At 38.7% G+C, this 19,833-nt stretch overlaps 1 protein-coding gene across 2 annotated transcripts in view; it reads left to right on the plus strand.

Moving 5' to 3' along the window:
• Window positions 1-19,833, plus strand: part of Egfr (epidermal growth factor receptor) — a 201,025-nt gene that overhangs the window by 450 nt on the left and 180,742 nt on the right. The window lies entirely within an intron of this gene.

Raw genomic sequence — 19,833 nt, forward strand, 5'->3', positions numbered from 1 at the left:
TGTTTCCTTGAGGATCAGCTGCGCTTCTGGCTGGGACCGTGGGAGGAACTGGACGTTTCTTTTCTGGGCTGGGCGAGTCTGCTAGGACCGGAGGAAGGGAGACGCAGGGCTCAGGGCGGCGGGGCTGCGAGCGGGTTATGGGAACCGCCGCTGGGAGCGCCTACGTACCCGACAGCTCCCAACTTACTTTTATCACTTTCTTGCCCTCCTGCGCTGGGTCCGCGTCTGCGGGCGAAAACTTGGTGCGGGGTAGACGCCTGTCGTTGCAGCACGTGTGCCCGGCACTGTCCACTGGAGGGCCGTGGTGACGCTGTAGGGCGCTTACATCAGGGCTGGCGGGTCCCATCAGCTGAGTCCTAGGGACTTAGGGAGCTGAGAAAGGACCTCTAGGGTAGGGGACTTCCCGAGCGTACCCTCTGCAGCTCCTTCCTCCTCCTCATTCTTGGGGTTAAGCCGCACGCCTCCCGACCTAGCGACCCGGCCCTTCACGCTGATCTCTGCAAACCCATTTCCCGGGTATGGAGTTGCATCAGTGACCTGGGAGGCTAGAACTCCTCTTCGCCTCAGCGAGCAGGAGGGAAGGCGTGGTGCTGGTAGTTTCCTTCTCTGAAGAGCAGTGAGGAGGATCCGATCCGCGCCCTCGCCCTATGGGAGAGGACCCCAGCCACAAACCCGGTGCGCGCGGCTGGGGGACCAGGGCTCGCTGCCTGACTGAAGCTCCTTTTCTGATGCCCATTCCTAAGACCCCTAGGGTGTCTTTAAGGTGGCTGCTTGCCGGTACTCCAGAGGTTTGCCCATGACCTGTAGTGCTTCGACTGCATCTCAAGGCTTTACAGTGGACCTGGACCAAGATGTATGGCTGGCCGCTGTGCAACACCTGAGTCCTTATGCCAAACTCCCTAGGCGCGAACTCATCCCGCTGGCTATCCGAGAGCCGTATTTCAAAATGGGGCTCACAGCAAACTTTTCTTCTCATTATCCCAAGATTTAATCTTTTGGATGTTTCTTTTTGCCTTTTTGGAGAGTTTGACATTAGGCCAACTAAAATATTAAACTTAATTGGAAAAAAAAATAATAAAGGATTGATGTCCATGGTTCACTTGTATGCCAAATGTCCAGACGGAACATGAGCAAGTTTGGCTTCGTGACTGCCGACCATAAACCCACTTGACACGAGAAACATGCCTCAGAAGGTTTAATTGCACAATTTCAAAATAGGCTTAGGTTCCAAGAATCAGGTCCCTGCTTGCTGTTGATGTCATTGGCATGGGGAGTTGGGGCTTTGGTGCTGAGAGGGTTTGTTGGAGGAGGAGTAAAGCATAAAAGAGTGGTTTCTAACTTTGCTAAGTAGAGCACTCACCTGAGATTTGGGGGTGAGGGGAGTCGACTTCCCACCCTGGACATTCTGATTTAATTGGTTGGGGGTGAGAGGAGGCTATAGGATTTTTCAAAGCCCTTCAGGTTGGGGAGCCAGGTTTGAGAATCTTGGGCATAGAAGAAAGATTGGTAGTCTCCATGGAGATTTACCTGCCAAAGTAAAGAGCTCCTTTGGAACATCTGGAGTTTTAACAATCTTGCAAAATACAGGCAAAGGGGAAAAGACAGGGTGTGGTTTCAATAATAAAGGATTAGTCTTTTTTTACTAAAGGAGCCAGTGGATGGTTTTCTCCCCCCTACATTAGCCTGGAGGGCTCCCCTCCTCCCTGCTTGTGATGGCTAGGACAGTGGTCTGGAGTGCTCCTGAGATACTAGAGTTCTCTTAATAAAGTAAGGTCTCTCTATCTCTGACAAAGGGACCCTCTTTATTTTAAATTAAGCTCTTAGAGCCCCTGCAGAGCTCCAGAAACGTGCCCAGCTCTTTGATGTCACTCTTTGAACACTAGGATTAATGATTGGAGATTTGTGTCTGAGAAAAATAGAAATGCCACTGAATTTTCCTGTTTGTTCTGTATTCACTTAAAACAGAATGCTCCTGAGAAGTAAACAAATTTCATTCCACTAAAGCCACATTCAAAAGACCACATTTTTAAGGAACAAATTATTAAAGTATGAGATGAAATCTTTCTATACAGGATCTATTAATTTTGTTCAAGAAGATTTATTGGTTTTAGTGAGTTTTTTGTTGTTGTTACTGTTATTTTTGTTCTAAGATATGGTGTCATCTGTACTAGTTGCTTTCAGACCTAAGACCAGACAAGGTTGTAAGTGTCTTGTTAATCTTCACTTCAAGTGAGGTGAGTGCCCTATTTATGGGGAAACTGAGGTACAGAGGAGTAAAGTTATGAAATGATTTTTCTACAGCTAGTAAGAGGCAGAATCAAGATTCAAATTCCCATAACTCTAAACTGCCTGGTTTCAGGAGAGCCAGGTCAGATGTGTGTGTGAATGACTAATGCCGGATGATGAAGAGGAAAGGTACCAGGGAACAGGCTTATTAAGATGGGCCCCTTGTCTGAAGTTTCCAACAGACGCCTGCTTGTTCAGTGGTCTACACTCCTGCTCAGGGCTTCTCAGTCCTTGTTCTGGCTGCCTTTCATTGGGGCAGCTCAGTGGCCAAATCAAAGAGTGAACCAACATGGAGATTGCTTCAGAGATGTTGAGCAAGACACTCTTGCAAAATGGGCAGGTAAAGGTGCTGCTCTGGAAGAGATCCGTGGTGCATTCCAAGGACAGGAGGTATTCTCAATGAAGTGAGCTTTGTAGAAATGAGCTTGCCTTGGCCCTACTTCTGAGAACACTCTGATTCAGGAGGTCTGGACTATATTACAGGGGGGAAGAAAAAGCAGGAATTTTGATGGTATCTAAGGCGAAGAACCACTACCCCTCCTTTCTGTAGAGGAATTAAATCTTGGGAAGTCCAAGAGGTCTATTTTCTCATTCCAGCTCTGCGTGAAGGTGGACACTTTGAAGCTCCAAGATTCTGAGTTCTAATTTCTGAATTCAGTGAATATGTATTGAGTGCACAGAATATGCTAGACATTGTGAATTAAAAGGGGGATAGTCTTAATGGTTTTTACTATTGTCCAGAGAAGTGTGATTCTTTAAGCCACTAATTAAATATTAGTAACTTGCTTTTCAAACCCCAAAAGGAGACAACCAGCCTGAGTGTCTGTAGCTATGAGTATATCCACACTGATGTAGCACAGACTAGCAGATATTGTTCCAATATGGTAACACTGCTCCAATAGACTTTAAACAGTCATTCTGGTTTCACATATTTAATTTCATAATCCATAATTTTTCAAAATCTGTTGTACTGCAAAATTACTCTTGGTCCATGTGACAGCACTAACAAGTTTTGAAATGTTTTTAGAGGTAGTATCAATAAAATGAAAGATGCTGTTTAAAAAGAAAATGCTCTTTTGTTTTTTCTCTGAGGTAAGCTTTGGGACTATCAGCTAGCGTCTGAAACTTTTTTGACAATAGTGAATAACTCTAATATTAAAGGTAATTAATGATTATGAGGAATTAAGGTAAGGTAGCCTCAGGCTTGTGTCCCTGGTCCTGAAATGGGGATGGGATCAGAATGTTCAGGACATTCAGCCTGTCCAAGGAAGGACCCACCTACCGAGTAATTTGACTCTTGCCATGTTGCTTGCTGTGAATATGGTATATGTGTGTGTGTGTTTAATGTTGACTTAGTACTATAGAATGGTCTTACTTATAGTTAGGCTTTACTAATAAGAAAAGTTCAAGGTTTTAAAATATACACTACCCATACATTGTTTCCCTGTGAACACATTTTCCCCTGTAAAACAATTTTAAAAGCTAGATTCTGTCCTCAAGTTCATAATAAGTTCATTCTGTTTTACTTTCTTCTGTCATTAATGGACATTTGAAATTATGGTAAGAAACATTTTAATTCTCAGTTAATTATTACTGGTTTATTCTTTAACAATTGGCACATACAGAATAGAGTATAGCTCTTGGCTTGTTCTCCTAGCCTATCCCCATTGGACATCACAGTGTTTTCTCACACCTTCTTTTCATTTTGTTTTGAAAAGGTTGCCTTTTCTAAGAAAATTCCACAGTTGGACCCTATGGACAATGTCTCAAGATTGTCAATTCTCATGTCCGTGGGCACAGTCAATTAGATGGAGCTCAAGAATTATTAAGAATTATTTAAATAATTGGTTTGACTGTGATTTTCACTTTTCATGGACATTTGGTTAAGCTTCCTTTATATTCCCCCTCCCCCGCATCTAGGAAGTTTGCAAAGCCAGCTGGGAGGCTAATTGAATGCAGCCAGTAGTGGGGGTGTGTTCACTAAGACCCGTTAGAAACCAAGTGCTGGATTTATCATTTTAATCTCAGAAGGCACTGAAAGGCATTGAAGTACAGTATCAGATGTCTGGCCCTGTTGACTGACCATCTGTGAATTGCATATGCTTAGAATGAATTTTACTCATAGCAATTTCAGCAGCTTGCTTTAGAAAGTAATATGTGAAAGCTCTCACAGAGGATAGAATGTCTCTCTTTCCTCTAAGTAATATCATTCTGGTGGATTCTCAGAGACAGACCCAGAGTCCAAGTGTCCTTTCTGATGATATCGGCAGCTTCACATTTACTAGACATTGGAATTACAGTTTAGGGGACTAATTGTACATCACCCTAAATATAACCACGATTACACTCTTGCCAGTGGACCAGCATATATGGCCCTATTTAGTATAAATAATTATGTAAGTTAACCACCATTGTTTGTCCTTTGATCGTAAGGGCGAATATTGGCCACTATTATTACATGGGCTTTTACTTGTTTTTTTTTTTTTTCTTTGTTTTTGGGCCATGGTGAGCAATTCACACTGTTCTATCCATATTGAGATGTAAGAATGAATCACAGTTGATACTTGCCCATAAGTATTTGGAAGTCAGCAGAAGAGTGAGTATGCAACAATATCACAGGAGCAATGGTAGAGTTCTGCACAGGATAAAAGATGTCTTTCAAGATTAATTGCTTATAATTCTACCTGGAGACCAGGAATATTCCCAATGAAAGGAATTACACATTTGAGCCTTCAAAGAGCCATTGGTTATATGGTTATTTCTTTGGAGAGTAGGATATAAGAGGAGTGGTAGTTGGAGCAAAGTTCTTGAGAGCACTGGTAATTAAATATGACAGGAAGAGAAGGAATAAATGATGAGGCTACATATTGTCTCTCTGTGGCTTTGGATCTCATCCTGTATGAAAGAGAAATCACTAGGGAATTTTAAACCAGGAACTCACATGAAAAAGCTAATATTTTAGAAAGATGGGGAATAGTCTGTAGGGGCCATGGTAGAAACAGGGAGATCAGGGACTTTGGCAGTCAGGAGATAAAGCCAGAGCAGGGAGATGCAGAACAAGTGATTGGGGTCTAATCTGAAGGCAGAACTGATTGGCATCTATATGTAGGAAGTATAAGAAATAGAGAATGTCAGGGTGACACAGACTTCTGACTTGGAAGCCTGGGTAGATAATGAATCCATTCTCAGAGGCTGAGAAGTTGGGGAGACCAAAGTAAAGGGGTGTGACTTCAGCTTTTAGGTATGTCATACTTGAAATGCTGAACTAGAAGCATCCATGAGGCAATAGAATATATAAGTCTGGAGCCCAAGTGAGCAATATTGCCTTGAATTGTCATTGTATTTGGTACTTCTACTTGTACTGCAGTTATTGTCTTTGATCATGGAAAGATCTGACTCCAGGACAACCTCCTGTTTCCATCTGTCAGATATTTGCAATCGGCATCAATATTGAGCCACACTGGGATTCTGGATTACTAACTTCTTTCTAGACTAGGCTGCTGATTAGCTGCAGTTATCTGTTACTGATAAATAGTACATCATACATTTAAGCATATTGGAAATCACACTATTTGTAAATCCTCAGCAGATGAGGCTCTCCTTTTCTTATTTCAGTCAGCATCATCCAGGTGCTGGGGCACATACCTGTAATTCCAGCAATTTAGGAAGCTGAGGTAGGAGGAGGGCAAGTTTGAGACCAGTCTCTACCACTTAGTGAGACCCTATCTCAAAATAAAAAATAAAAAGAGCTTGGGATATAGCTCAGTGGTAAAGGTCCTCGGGATTCAGTCACTAGTACAACAACAACAATAACAAAAAGTTAGCATCAGATTACTTGGTTTTGTAAATCAGTGACTGAACCAAAAAGAGTAGCACATGACTTTCTTTTTCTGTTTTATTGGGGTTGTGGAGGTTTCCAGGAATTGAACTCAGGGGTGCTTAACCATTGAGACACAATTCCACCTCTCCCTTTTATTATATTTTATTTTGAGGTAGGTTCTCACTAAGTTACTTAGGGCCTCATTAAATTGCTGTGGCTGTCTTTGAACGAGTGTTCCTCCTGCCTCAGTCTTCAGGGCCATTGGGATTATAGGCAGGCACAACCATATCCAGCTTTTCTTTTTCTTTCTTTCTTTCTTTTTTTTAGCAATAGTTTTTAACCTTAACTGTTTCCTATAATCATCTGAGGAACTTTTGAAAAAGAAAATGGCTTGCTGTACCCCAGACCCAATGAATCAGTATTTCCAGGGGATGGAGTCCAGCACACACATTTCTTAAACCTCTTTGGGAAATTCTGATGAAGTGATTTATGTAGCTTGTAACAAAAGAAATTTTGTCTTTGTTCTCATACTCCTATTTCATATTCATCTCATGAGCTTCTTTAAGATCCAAGAACAGGTTCTTGTTTCATTGGTAAATAAGTTTCAGGGTTGCATTTTATTTCATGAATTAGCCTATTAAAGATATACTGCAGTGTGGGCCCAAGGTAGCAGTAGCAGCCCCTGGGAACATACCAAAAATGCACATTATTAGACCCACCCTGAATAATATCCTATGGGGAGAAGACCCATGGTCTGTGAATACAGTTATTCCTGGAGATTCCCACACATGCAAGTTTGAGAACCACGGATAAACTATATGCACATTTCATGCCAGGTTTTGGATACACAGAGGAATAAGAGAACTGTACTTGTCCTCAAAGGACTTGCAGTTTGGAGTGGCTGAGCAGAGAGAGAGAGAGACCTGTGATGTAATGCAGTATTTTATAACAGATGTGATTTGGTATTTCATTGGGCGGTCACAAAAGAGACAAATTCTACCTCTGAGATTGGAACAGTTTCTCAAAAAAGAGAATATTTAGCTGAGTCTCAGAGGAGGAGACTATTGCCTGGCCTGCAGGCAAAAGAAAAAGAATGTGGAAATACTTGTAGGCCCAAGCTCCTTCTCGGAGCTCTCTGTTTCTTGTTATTTATTTATCTACTTATTTTTTATAAATGTTAATGTCTTATTACAGCAGATGTTAAGGTTCTAGAATTTTTTAAATGACTATAAGAAAACTTGCAATGTCACAAGTGCCCAAGAAATAATACAATTTACATTTTAAAATTAAAATGGTCATTTTTAAAAAAGAGTAACAATCCAGTTGAAGAAATGAACTGGAGTCTGGACCATAATTGATAGCTTTTTACATTTCTTCCCAACTGCATGATTTTCCCCCCAAAATTGTTATGAATGAGCAAAATGACTACTTTACATTCTTTATATAACTCCTGCTGGAGAAAGCAAAGAAAGAAAAGAAACACAAGTCTGTCTAATTCCAGACACAATAAATCTGTGTTGAATCACACTGGACTCAGACAATATCTCTCAAATTAATTGAACTATTGCTAGTTGTGAATGAGAAGACACATCAGTTTCCTGATTCATTTTTGAAAACTGTACAGATTTACCTGTTTATTTGGGGAAATCACTTAGAAACAAATAGGTAGATTAGATATCAATAAAGGCTAAAATATGGCTTTTGGTGTTACCTTGTATACTTAGGCCTGTGTGTAAGAAGAAATATAGCAGTTTATTTTGCAGGCATTTTAAGAACATTCATGAAGGATTTTGTTTTAAAAGCAGAAATGTGATACTGACGTTTTACTGCTACGACCTGTGCACAGTGGGTAACGTCATGATTGTTTTAGCAGTTGTATTGCCTTACAAATGATATCATTATGACCATTTCACTGAAGCTCCTTTCATTTGCACCAAGTATGGGAAATAATTGATGCATTGCATATGGTTTCTCTGTTATAAGAAAATTGCATTTGTATGTGAAAAACTGTGCATGTTTTTAGTTTCTTTGACTATACTCATATATATATATTTTTTTACCACTTTAGTGACTTGAATAAAAGGCATGTCATTCACTGAATTTGTATTTGTCCTTAAGGACAGATGAATATGTCCTGAGAATTTCTGATCATTATATTAAAATTTCAGAAAGTTTTTCAAAAGTGATTTTTTAAATGTCAGAAACTGGTTTTGTTCATTTACCAGCAAACATTGAATACTTAAAAGGTAGGGAGGTTTAATTATAATAATTTTTCTTTATTTCCATAATCATTTCCTAATTCTTTCTCATATGCTATTGGCCATTGTAGATGCTTAGAATTGTGCTGAACAAGATAAATTAGATGAACTGTTTTGTTTGTTTTAGTAATAACTTTCAAGATCTAATTATTCCAACCAGATTCCTTTAAGTATATTTTAATACAATAACAGAAAGCTAAACAATTATCTTTTTCATGGGAAACAAAACCTCTAGACTTGGAAATTTCATACACTTTTGATTAAGTTCAAATGAATGACAGAAAATCCAAACATGGTCATTGGAGAATAATTGTAACACCTTTTGGGTTTAAATGTGACTATTGATCTTAAGGAATTTTTAAATATTATGCATTTCAGAATTTTTTCTTGACTTGATTTTTTGCTGTAAAATTAATAGAGAATCAGAAACCTTATTTGTGTAGTTACTTTTTGATTCTTTAACTCTGCTGACATTTGCTGATAAAATTCTGATTTAATAGACTATGCATAGAACATATTTATGAGTACAAATTATGCACTACCTTAATGTTTTTCTTTCTTCTTTCTGCTTTTTTAAACCTCTCTTCCTCCATTCCTCCCTTCTTTTTCCCTCTTTTTCTTTCATCTTTGCAAGCTGTTATGAGTTAGTCTTTGCAGAGAAAAATTTAAACAAATGACTGCAAATAAAAAACTGATAAATGACTGCAAAGGAAAAAAATGACAAATGATTTAAAACTATGTTGTATAAGTTTTGAAAGTTAACATCAAAAACATTCACTGTTCATGATAATTTTTAATACAAGTATGCATTTACATGTATCTCATTCCTGGAAAAGTGGTGTTGCTAAGGGGCTTTTCTTAGTTCATGGCTTAATGTATTTTTTTCTTGTTATTTGCTGTTAGTTATAATGGGAAGAGAAAACAGGTTAGAATCTACCCACCCAGTTTCAGTTTCCATAAAATAACTAAACAAGATTATTCCAAGAATCCTTGCAGCTGAAAACATCCGTGAAATTAAAAGCAAATCTCAATGTACGTAAGATATGTATTTAAGCGTGTCAATAATAAGTATGTTGTCCCTGTAATTTAGATGCTAGAACATTGATGTCATAATAATAATAACACCTTGCATTCGTATAGCACTTTACAGTTTACACAATGTCTTAATATCCATCTCTCTGAGCCTCCTAACAACCCCACAGGATCAGGATAATTATCCACATTTGAAGGCAAGAGACCCAGGCTCGGATTGATTCCGTAATTTGCCCATGATCACTGGACCGGTGAACATTGAGCTGCTGGGTTTTTTTTTGTGCCATGCAATGCTGGCTCCCAACACCCTGCCAAATGTTCCCCAAAATTCTCCTCACACCTCCATTGAAACTTCTGTGGTTCTTAAGCTATTGATGCCTTCTATCACTTAGTCCTATTTGTTAATAAGAACACAAAGTATTTTTAACACAAAGTATTCCTTCAAATTTCTGTTATATTTCTATTACTTATGCTTCATGCATGTCCCAATTTCTGCACATTTCTGCATATTTTCTGTCTATTTCTTCTGTTTTTGTTCCTTTCCCACTTTTCCTCTTGTTATGAAGCATTTGGTTTTTAGAATCTAGTTTCTTCTAAGTGTCTTAACTGTTCATTTCATAAGATAGAGGGCAGAGCATTTGTGAACCCTGAAAACATTTACTTTAGGGATCAGAAGTATGACTTTTTAATGTTGTGTCATAAGCTTCTGTAAATTTGCCAGACCTAAAAATACTTGCAGAAAAAAGAAATGAGGAGAGAAAGCAACTTGATTTAGTAGTTTGGTAGCAATGCCTATGGCAAAATGTGGTGATTCAGTTTCATAGGTTTCTGTGATTTAAATGAAAGCACATATTTAAACTCATTAAACGGTGACACAGCTGTTATGAAAAGAGTCAAATTTAACAAATAATGTGGGCTCTTGAGGATCATTCATTTTCTACATCATAACTTTGTCAGAAGTATCCTGTCTGCAGGGATTCTTGGGAACCTTGACTTTTAAGGAGAAATTGTTAAGAACATCAGATTATTCACTCCCAGAAGCTTTGTTGTTTGAATGAATGGAATGTGGAATATGACGTGAGTAGATCTTTTATTAATGGTGATGTACCTTTCCTGAAAGAAATTTCAAAATACAGGTTATTTTCCTTCACTAGGAAGGCAGGAACTTGGTTATTGATTATTCCTAACGTAATGGAAACTTTCCAGTACTCCAGCAGAAATTCTCCTAAAGCACTTTCACATTTCATGATTATAAAGTGAAATAGGAAAAGTCCTGTATACTAACTGAGTAATTAATCTTTGATTATTATCTGTATACTGTAGGTTTAGACAATATTGCTAGGAGAACACATTGATTTTTTTCAAGCTTGAGATTATGCATTTCCTGAATAAGTAAATCCTTTCCGTAAACAACCAGCTAGTCTATTAATTTCAGGATGACTTTAGTAATTGGGCTTCTATGTCTTGCAAAAGTTACTTGAGCAAAAGCTATGCCATTTCACCTTTAGTCAACAAGTCTACCCAGCCAAGACAGAACAGAGGGTTGAGCAATTTGGTGCAGTGGGATAGCAAAAATAGTCAGAAGAGTTATTCAGTTTTTCCCTTCACTTTCAGCCTTCGGAGATGATTTCCTGTTTAAATGCAAACCTAGTAATGTCTCTGGTTTGGGGGTTGGGGATGCAGTTGAATGAGAAAGGTAGAAGACTTGGGTGGTTATCTGAGTCTATCTTTCCCCATGGCATAGTATTGTTCTTAAGGTCTTGGCTAGAACAGCAAGGTTTTAGATTTGTTGGGCATTGGCTACTAAATATTCATAATATTGTTCAGTTGCAAAAACAAGACATTCAAATTATATTCAAGGAAATAAGTAGTCATGACTTCAGGGTCTGAACCATGCCAAAGCAGCCAATGAAAATAGGGTACAGGGGTGGGGGGAGTTGCTATAGTTGCCATTCCTTTCAGGCGATTTTGTCCATATTTTTCTGTTTCTTCCCTTCTGTGGAAGGAAAAGATTAGAGTTCCTTGGACCTCATTTTGAGAAGAGGTTGCACATTTTCTTTTTTCTCCCAGCCTTACATTATCTGAGATAAGAGGTAGGATGAGGTGATGGCCACAGGTGACATGCAGTGGTGGTAAGCACAGGTGTGTTGAATACACACTTGAAGCCTTGAAAAAGTTTTACAGGTTTGGTCACTTCTGAACAGTACTTACCAGGCTGATTTTTAATTAAAAGAGGACCTCTACATACACTGTAATACGATAAGGAGAATGCTGATCTTGTGGTAGTCACATGTCCTGCTGGTGGGATGTTCTGCCAAGACAAAAAAGGCCCCAGTTACGTTTAAGAGTAATCTTAAAAGTAACAGATAATAGTTAATTAATACCCAGTGTTTTGGAAATGAGACATCAAACGTGCCAACTTTGTAGCATCATCATAGATAGAGAACAATTAAATCATTAAGTCTATCTCTGAGAAAGCAGTTTAGTCTAGCTGGGTAGAGGTGAAACGGGCATGAAAGGGGAAAAATAAGTATGTCTGAAGATGGATTTTCTTTCAGAAAGGGTATCCTCCATTCTCTGACTAGGATGTCACCTGCAGACACTTCCACTGAGACTTTACCTGTGTTGTAAGTGGAGAGCCCTGACCATGATCTTAGATTGGTTCTGATATTCTGGGGTGAATGTGAACCATGACATAAGTAACCGGATGTGTTCACAGTTGGGCATACCTGGCTCCCCGGATAAGAGATGCTTACCCTCCCAGCTGTTAATGCTGGCAATTGCAGCTTTGCCTGGTTCAGGCTATCTTGTGCTGTTTGTTAATATTGTTATTTACAGAAGTTGCTTCTGGTCATTTTTTAGTGATAGATGCCTGCTGATTGGTACACAGTGGATTGTCAAAGGCTGAATGTTTTTTCTGATAAGCTGATGCTGATCCATAATGAAGTGGAGGTAGGGAAGAATGGAGAACCTTTGGATTGGGCAGAGGGGAGTGAGAGTGTGTGTGGGGGTGAGTGTGGGGGGTGAAGGATAGTGGAATGAGACCGACGTTATTACCCTATATACATATTATGATTACACGACCAGTGTGACTCTACACCATGTACAGCCAGAGGAATGAGAAATTGGTTCTATTTGTGTACATTGTGTCAAAATGCATTCTACTGCCATGTATAACTAACTAGAACTAATTTTAAAAAATAATAAAAGAGAATCAAAGTTCACTTGTATTTCTTCTGGGTAGAAAGTAGAATGTATTTGTCATTTATTAAAAATGGAGAAAAACGTTCAGGGATTTTTTGTTATCTTGAGAAGGAAAGGAAACGTTAGGGACACTTCCTTAGCCAGGAATTCACTACATTTGTGAGACAAAAAGGGGATTTGACAAGACAAAGGTAGAATAAGCCACCTGTTGGAAGTATTCAGAGGAATCACACTGTACTTAAAAGAAAGATCTCTACTTCTAAACGGGTGTTTGAAAACTTCCACTGGTTCAAAATGTGTCAAAAATTATCATGTCTGAATAAAACTCCAATTTGAAAGCTGTTGCAATAGGCTAAAGAATGCATTTGTTCAATGATTCCAGGACTAAATCATCACTAGTAGATAGATAACATTTTTTTTTCCTAGAAAAAGCAATAACTTTCTTATATGAGCCATAAAATTGATGATAAATTTTTATACACAGGAAAAACAAAATGTGTACATGGGATTAAAATGAGAATATATAAAAAATAATTGTACCCCCAAATCTTGAGACCTGCTATGTAGTGATTTATTTATGCATGTATGTATGTATGTTTGGCAAAAATTATTTATTTGCCTTCACTCTCCTCCAGATACTCAGGAAGGTGCTGGGATGTGACAGATGGGGGCTGACTTTGGGACCAAGCTGCCTGGGTTTCAGTTCAACTTTGCATGATAATGTTGACCAATTTTGGCAACTCCTGTGAGTCTCAGTTTCCTCATCTGTAGAATGAGAATAATCATGGCACTTACCTCATAGGATTGTTGAGAGGATGGAATGAGATGCTTTGTGTAGAGGTTGGAGCACATTCCAGCTTCAGTCTGTCCTCACCCTGGCCTTTTTGACTCTTGTTGTGGATGAGGGACCTGGGGTTTAGCAAGGTCTCCTTACTCACTCAAAGCCATCCAAATAAAAAAAAGTGACCCTAGACTCTGACTGCAGAGCCAGTGCTCTTAGCAGCTGCATGCTTTGGTCCCAGGTAGCTGCTCTATGGTCTGCACCCTCAGGATGTCAACAAGACCTGGGCAGGACAAAGTCTCAGCCTCTCTCTACTCAGCTCATCTCCTTAGTGACCGTGAACCCCATGCAAGCCTCTCAGAGCACATTCATTTTCCTTGTGTGGTAGAGAAAAAGGAGGAAAAGTGTTTTTTTTTTTTTTTTGCATAGTGCTGGGACAGTTTTGAAATACTTTTCATTCTATAACCCTGATAGTTTATTCATGTGCCATTTTCATATAAAGACTTTATTATGAATACTGTGTAGCTCTATTTGTTGTTTCTCTTCTGTTATTCAGCCCTTCTCTCCCGTTGTTGATAAAGCAGACATGACAATGATGACCATGCCCAAGTCCTAAGAGTCCAGCCCTTAGGTCTTCGTGATCCCCTGGATACCTGAATCACCTCGTTAGTGTGGAAGGCAGACACACCCTACTTGAGCACTTGACCCTTTCAGCAATAATTCAGCTTCCTCAAGATAGAATAAACAACTTTTCCATTATTATTTGATCTGGAATTAGTTGAGCTGGTTCAGGTCATGCATAGTGCACTCATGACTGGTTTTGTGTCAGCTTTCCATCACTATAACAAAATACTGGAGATAATCAGTTTATAAAGAGAAAAGGTTTAAAAATTTAGTTCAAAAATTCTATTCCATAGTCATTTTTCCCTATTGCTTTGAGTCTGTGATGAGGCAGCATAATGGCAGGGAGCATGTGACAGAGCAAAACCGTTCACTTCATGACCATAAAGCAAAATGGAAAAGAGGAAGAGACCAGGGTTACACAGTCTGCTTCAAGGGTACATCTCCAGTGACCTGAACTTCACAACCAATCCATCACCTCCCAATATTGCCACTATGGGGACCAAGTCTTTAGCACATGGATTTTTGGGGGGACCTCCAATGTCCAAACTATAGTAGTTTTTAAGATCCACGTTCATACCCAGACATTGCTGGATCCATTCTTAGAACTTACTTAGGTTTCCGTCTCTTCACCTTGTTCAGAATAAAAAAGCCTGCAGTGTTATATGGAACCATGCAAATGCACCAATTATCTATCTTTTTATCTATTTATCATTGTTTTGTAATTTGCAAAGTGACAGACTGGCAGTGAATTAATGTATGCTGAAAGCTTGTTATTTTCTACCAGAAACATTTAAAAGTTATTTCTAATGTTGTTTTAAATCTGTGAGTAAAAATAAATTGCTTTGCTGCAAGAAACACCCAAAATGGAAAAGCTAACAGTTCAAAGCTGATCATTTATCTCGTAGGCATTGCTAGTGGCATAGTTGCTTTAAATAGTGAGAGGATTTATTAAATATGTGATTTACAAATGGCTAGAAGGATAGTCTAACCTTTGTACTGATCTTTACCATCCATGAGATTTTCAAGGTTTTAATGACACAGCTCTTAGGGTGGGTGCAACATACTTGCTAGCATAGCATTTGTTCCATTTGAAAACCTGGATGCCACAAAAGGAATTGGCTATAGAACCTAACATGTAATCTTTGGGTGGCAAAACATTTTTTTTAATGTAAAGTTCATGATAAGCCTTTTTTTTGGGGGGGGGGGATATTAGGAAGAGAGGAATGTGTGATTACGAAGGAAAGATTAAGAAAGTTAACTGTTGTATATTACTTTGATGTCGTTGTAAGCTTTAGGTTATTCACTTTCAAACCAAACTTTGAGCTTAATATTTTGATTTTTTTTTTACCAATATTGTTTCACTTAGTAGAAAACTAAGAAGACATTTTGTATTGTTGAAGTTCTTAAAAAAATCATACTAAAAACAAGACAAACCTCCTTATATAAATGATGGTTTGTTGGTATAGCAACACTTTTGGTTGCTTAAAGAATTACAGATTCATACAAAGTAGCAAAACAAAACAAAACAAAAAAACAAAGAAAGAAAGATACAGGGAGGTTCTGTGTGCTCTTATCAATCTTGACCAATAGCAACAACTTAATAGTGAAGTTTTATATATTTAGTTTGACATCTTTATCTATTGTTAACCTATGTCAGAAACCCACTGTTTTAATTAGTTAGTGATGTGAATGTGTAAAATTCATTGCTTTTCACAATACAACTTGCAAGCTGTTAGGTGAAAGTTGTTGGTCCTTAATGGTTGGAGGCTGTGGAGGCACAAGAAGGGAAAGGGAATGAAGCCAAGAGGGAGATCACAGAGAGAGGGAGGTTGTTTAATTGGACAAACCAAATTTCTTCTTGTCATTTATAGATTGATTTACATGTACTGAAGTTTATATTCCCTTCAACGCACAAGTGGTTTAGTGTAAGTACCAGTCTATTTATCCTATGTTCGTCGTCATCTCTTTAGTCACTTGCCTTCTTTAATTTAGGTGTAGGTGCCCTGAGAGTATTTGGGAAGTTGGCAGTGTCATGTTTTTTGATTTAGATAATGTTTTCACAGAAGTAACCATTTGTTGAAAATTTCATGGAATGACACAGTTTTGTGTGTATGCTTCTCTACATGTTGTTATACAGTGATAAAAAGTTGTTTGTTGTTGTTGTTCTTTCAGTACTGGAGATTGAACCTGGGGCACTCTGAGCTACTTCTCCACTTCTTTCTTCTTTTTAGACAGGGTCTTGCTAAGTTACGGAGGCTGGCTTCAAATTTGAGACTGTCCTGCCTCAGCCTCCCAAGTTGCTGGGATTATAGGAATGTACCACCTTGCTCTGCTACTGTAATAAATGTTTTAAGAATACATATGGGGGAGTTGGGGGTAGGAAAGATGGTGGAATGAGATGGACATCATTACCCTAATGTATGAAGAAATGAATGCTGTGACTCTGTGTACAACCAGAGATATGAAAAATTGTGCTCTGTATGTGTAATATGAATTAAAATGCATTCTGCTGTCATATATAACAAATTAGATTGAATAAATAAATAATTTTTTAAAAAATAACAATACATATGGTGCCCCTGTACTTACAGATATCTGGGGGAGAATAGAAAATCTATAGGAGAAGCCAAGATTTTGTTAGAAAATTAAGAATCTCAAACAATGTGTTGGACTCCAGAGTCAAGGCAATGCATCTGTTCTTTCTTTCAACATAAATAGCTAAACGATCTCTTAAAGTGATCCTCCTCTTATTCTTAGTGCAATTTGCTCTTAGTTAATTAAGATTTATTGAAAATAGGGCATAAAATAAGGTAGCAGTAATGTAAGATACTCCTGCTCCTGTATATTCACTGTATATAAATTCCTCTAAGGAAGACTTCTTCTTTTAACAGGTATGAAGCAACTGCAGAAGCTTTGCAGAAAGACTGTGACATTTGGGGGTAGCCACATGTCCTTGCTTGTCCCCTCCCTGCATCAGGCTCCTGTGGAGCCATATATAAAACATAGGGAAAGGGACTGGGGTTGTGGCTCAGAGGTAGAGCGATTGCCTCGCACTTATGAGACCCCGGGTTCAATCCTCAGCACCACGTAAAAATAAATAAGTGAAATAAAGGTATTGTGTCCAACTGCAACTAAAAAAAAAAAAAAGAAAAAGAAAAGAACATAGGGAAAGGAAAGAGACCATCAGCTCCTTGATGCAGGATCATTCCTATCACAGAGCAAATGGACAGATATAATGCAGATCCTTTTGTGGCAGCTTCCAGAGCCTTCCAGCCTACCCAATAGACTGAGTGCTAATTCTTACACCTGTTATATTGCACAACTGTATGCTGTATTTGCTATACCAGCAGGACATGTTTATTTTAACAGATTGGTGTAATTTGGCATAAACTTATGTGCGTGTTTCATTTTCTATTTTTCAGGTCAATTTGACTCAAATGGCATGCATTAAATATTAACTGCCACTGTGTACCAAAAAGTTGCTGGGAATTGGGTTACAGGGACAGAAAATGTAGTCTCCACCCCTAAGGAGCTTGTAATTCAGATCCCCATTCATTGTGTCTCATTCCCCAAAGTGAGAATTGAGTTGGAAGTGGTTTGTGAATTCCTCAGTGCTGAAAGGGACCTGCATGGATTTGCTGAAGTGTATGAAAGGATGTTAGGCATAACAGCTTTACAGAGCACTTCACAGCCTGAAATACTTTATCTTATCTGAATAATCATGGGAGAACAGCATCATTTCTTTGGTGATCTCTTGATCAGGAACATGCAGTAGATAAACTTCAAGCTTCAGTACTCACACAGACCAAACTCATCTTGAAAATCTACACACTCTAAGTTGACATAAAAAAATGTTTACTATAAGCTTATTATTTGCATGACATATAATTTCAATTTTAAGTTGAGTATTCCTTCCCTGAAATGCTTGAGACCTCAAGTGTTTCAAATTCTGTATAATTAATATGTATCAATACAAAATTCATTACAAAACAAAAGTGTTTCAGATTTTGCAGATTTCAGATATTTGCTTATACTTTGCCTCTTAAGCAAGCATCCCTAATAGGTTTTGGGTGGAAGATGGATGTTCAACCTCTCTTTGTAAAACCAGTCTTCATTGTCAAAGCATCTAGTTTATTCAGATTTACTTTCTCCAGCCAGAGTCTTATCTTCTTTTCTGAACAAAAGAACTTGTTAATAACTTCCCTTAAGAAATCTATGCCAGTTCTAAATGGATATTTTGATTCTAAATGGATATTTTGATACATGGATGGGAAGATGGGGGATGGAGGCACACACGGTGAATGGCATTTTGGGAGAAATATGCCACCTTGAGTGTCAAGGTTTCCCTTTGCCTCTACACTCCCAGGATTTCTGGGACATAATTGCTCAGTACTGCCAGCTGTTTTGTGTGGAACCTGGAGGGGCTTATTCTAGACTCTTTAAACCCTTAGTATTTGAAGATAGGGGAGAGGTATGTCTTGATTTTGAAAAGCAGGAGACAGAAGATTGTGGAAGAGAAGGTGGGAAGGAGAACCTGGAGTGGGAAGGAAGACAAATGCAGTGTGAAAGCCTATTTATTGTCTGAACCCCCTGGGAAATCCTTATGGGCCCACAGGGAGAACGTGGTAAAAGGATTAGGAAATTGCTCCAGATCATTTTCTCCAACTGCAGAGCTGCAGATGTACCCTTGCGCAAGGGCCTGAGAACTTTATAAGATTTATATTTTAAATATAGAGATTAGTGTTTTTTAAAAATTCTTTTTGAGGAGAATCTGAATTTGTCTCAATTCATATACAGAGGGAACCATTTTGTAGCAATAAATCTTGCTTCTCAGCAACAGCGAGGCACTAAGCAACTCAGGGAGACCCAGTCTCTAAATAAAATACAAACTAGGGCTGGGGATGTGGCTCAGTGTCAGAGTGCCTCTGAGTTCAATCCCAAGTATATACACCCCCCCCAAAAAAAAAGGAGAAAAAAAAAGAAGAGGGGTCTAGCAAGAGGTCTTTAGGCCATTGGTAGCATGGTTTGGAAGGGGATTATAGAACCACTAATTCCCTCCTTTTAAAAATTTTTTAAATATTTTTTATTTCTTGGCTCCTGGACATGAAGTAAGGAGTGTGCCATTGCCAATTTGACACCTCCACCACAGGTCTAAAAGCAATAGTTCCACCTGATCATGGATGAACCTCTAAAACTATATACCAGAATAAACATTTTTTTCCTTATAAGTTCATTATCTTGAGCATTTGTTATAGTAACAGAAAACTGACTAACATATTCTTGAACTATAATTTTAAACCTGCAAGCAAATGAGGAACTATTTCTAAGTGTTGAAAATGGGGGTTTAATGGGGAGAGGTGGAATCTGTTAAGGTTTAGATATTCGATATCCCCCAGAAGCTCATGTGAAAAACAACTCAAGAAAGTTTAGAGGTGAAATGATTGGGTTATGAGAGCCAATCAGTGAATTAATACCCTGTTAGGGTGGTAACTAAAGGCAGGTAGGATGTGGCTGGAGGAGACAGGTCATTGGGGAGGTGCCTTTGGGTATATTTTTGTGAGCTGAGCTTAGGCTCTCTTTGCTTCTTGGTGCCGGGTTTCCAATTGTTTTCCTCTGCCATGTCCTTCCACCATGATGTTCTGCCTCCCCTCTGGCCTAGAGCAATGGAGTCAGCCATCTATGGACTGAGACCTCTGAAACCATGGGCCCCCAAATAAACTTTTCCTCCTCTAATTGTTTTTGTGAGGTCTTTTGGTTACAGCAGCCAAAAAAGTTGACTAAACCAGGGTCCTCTCGGAGTATGCTCTTGGCTTTTACCTTTCTTTTTT

The sequence above is a fragment of the Marmota marmota genome, unplaced genomic scaffold, assembly GCF_001458135.2.
Source record: "Marmota marmota marmota unplaced genomic scaffold, marMar, whole genome shotgun sequence".
In the NCBI taxonomy this organism is placed as follows: Eukaryota; Metazoa; Chordata; class Mammalia; order Rodentia; family Sciuridae; genus Marmota; species Marmota marmota.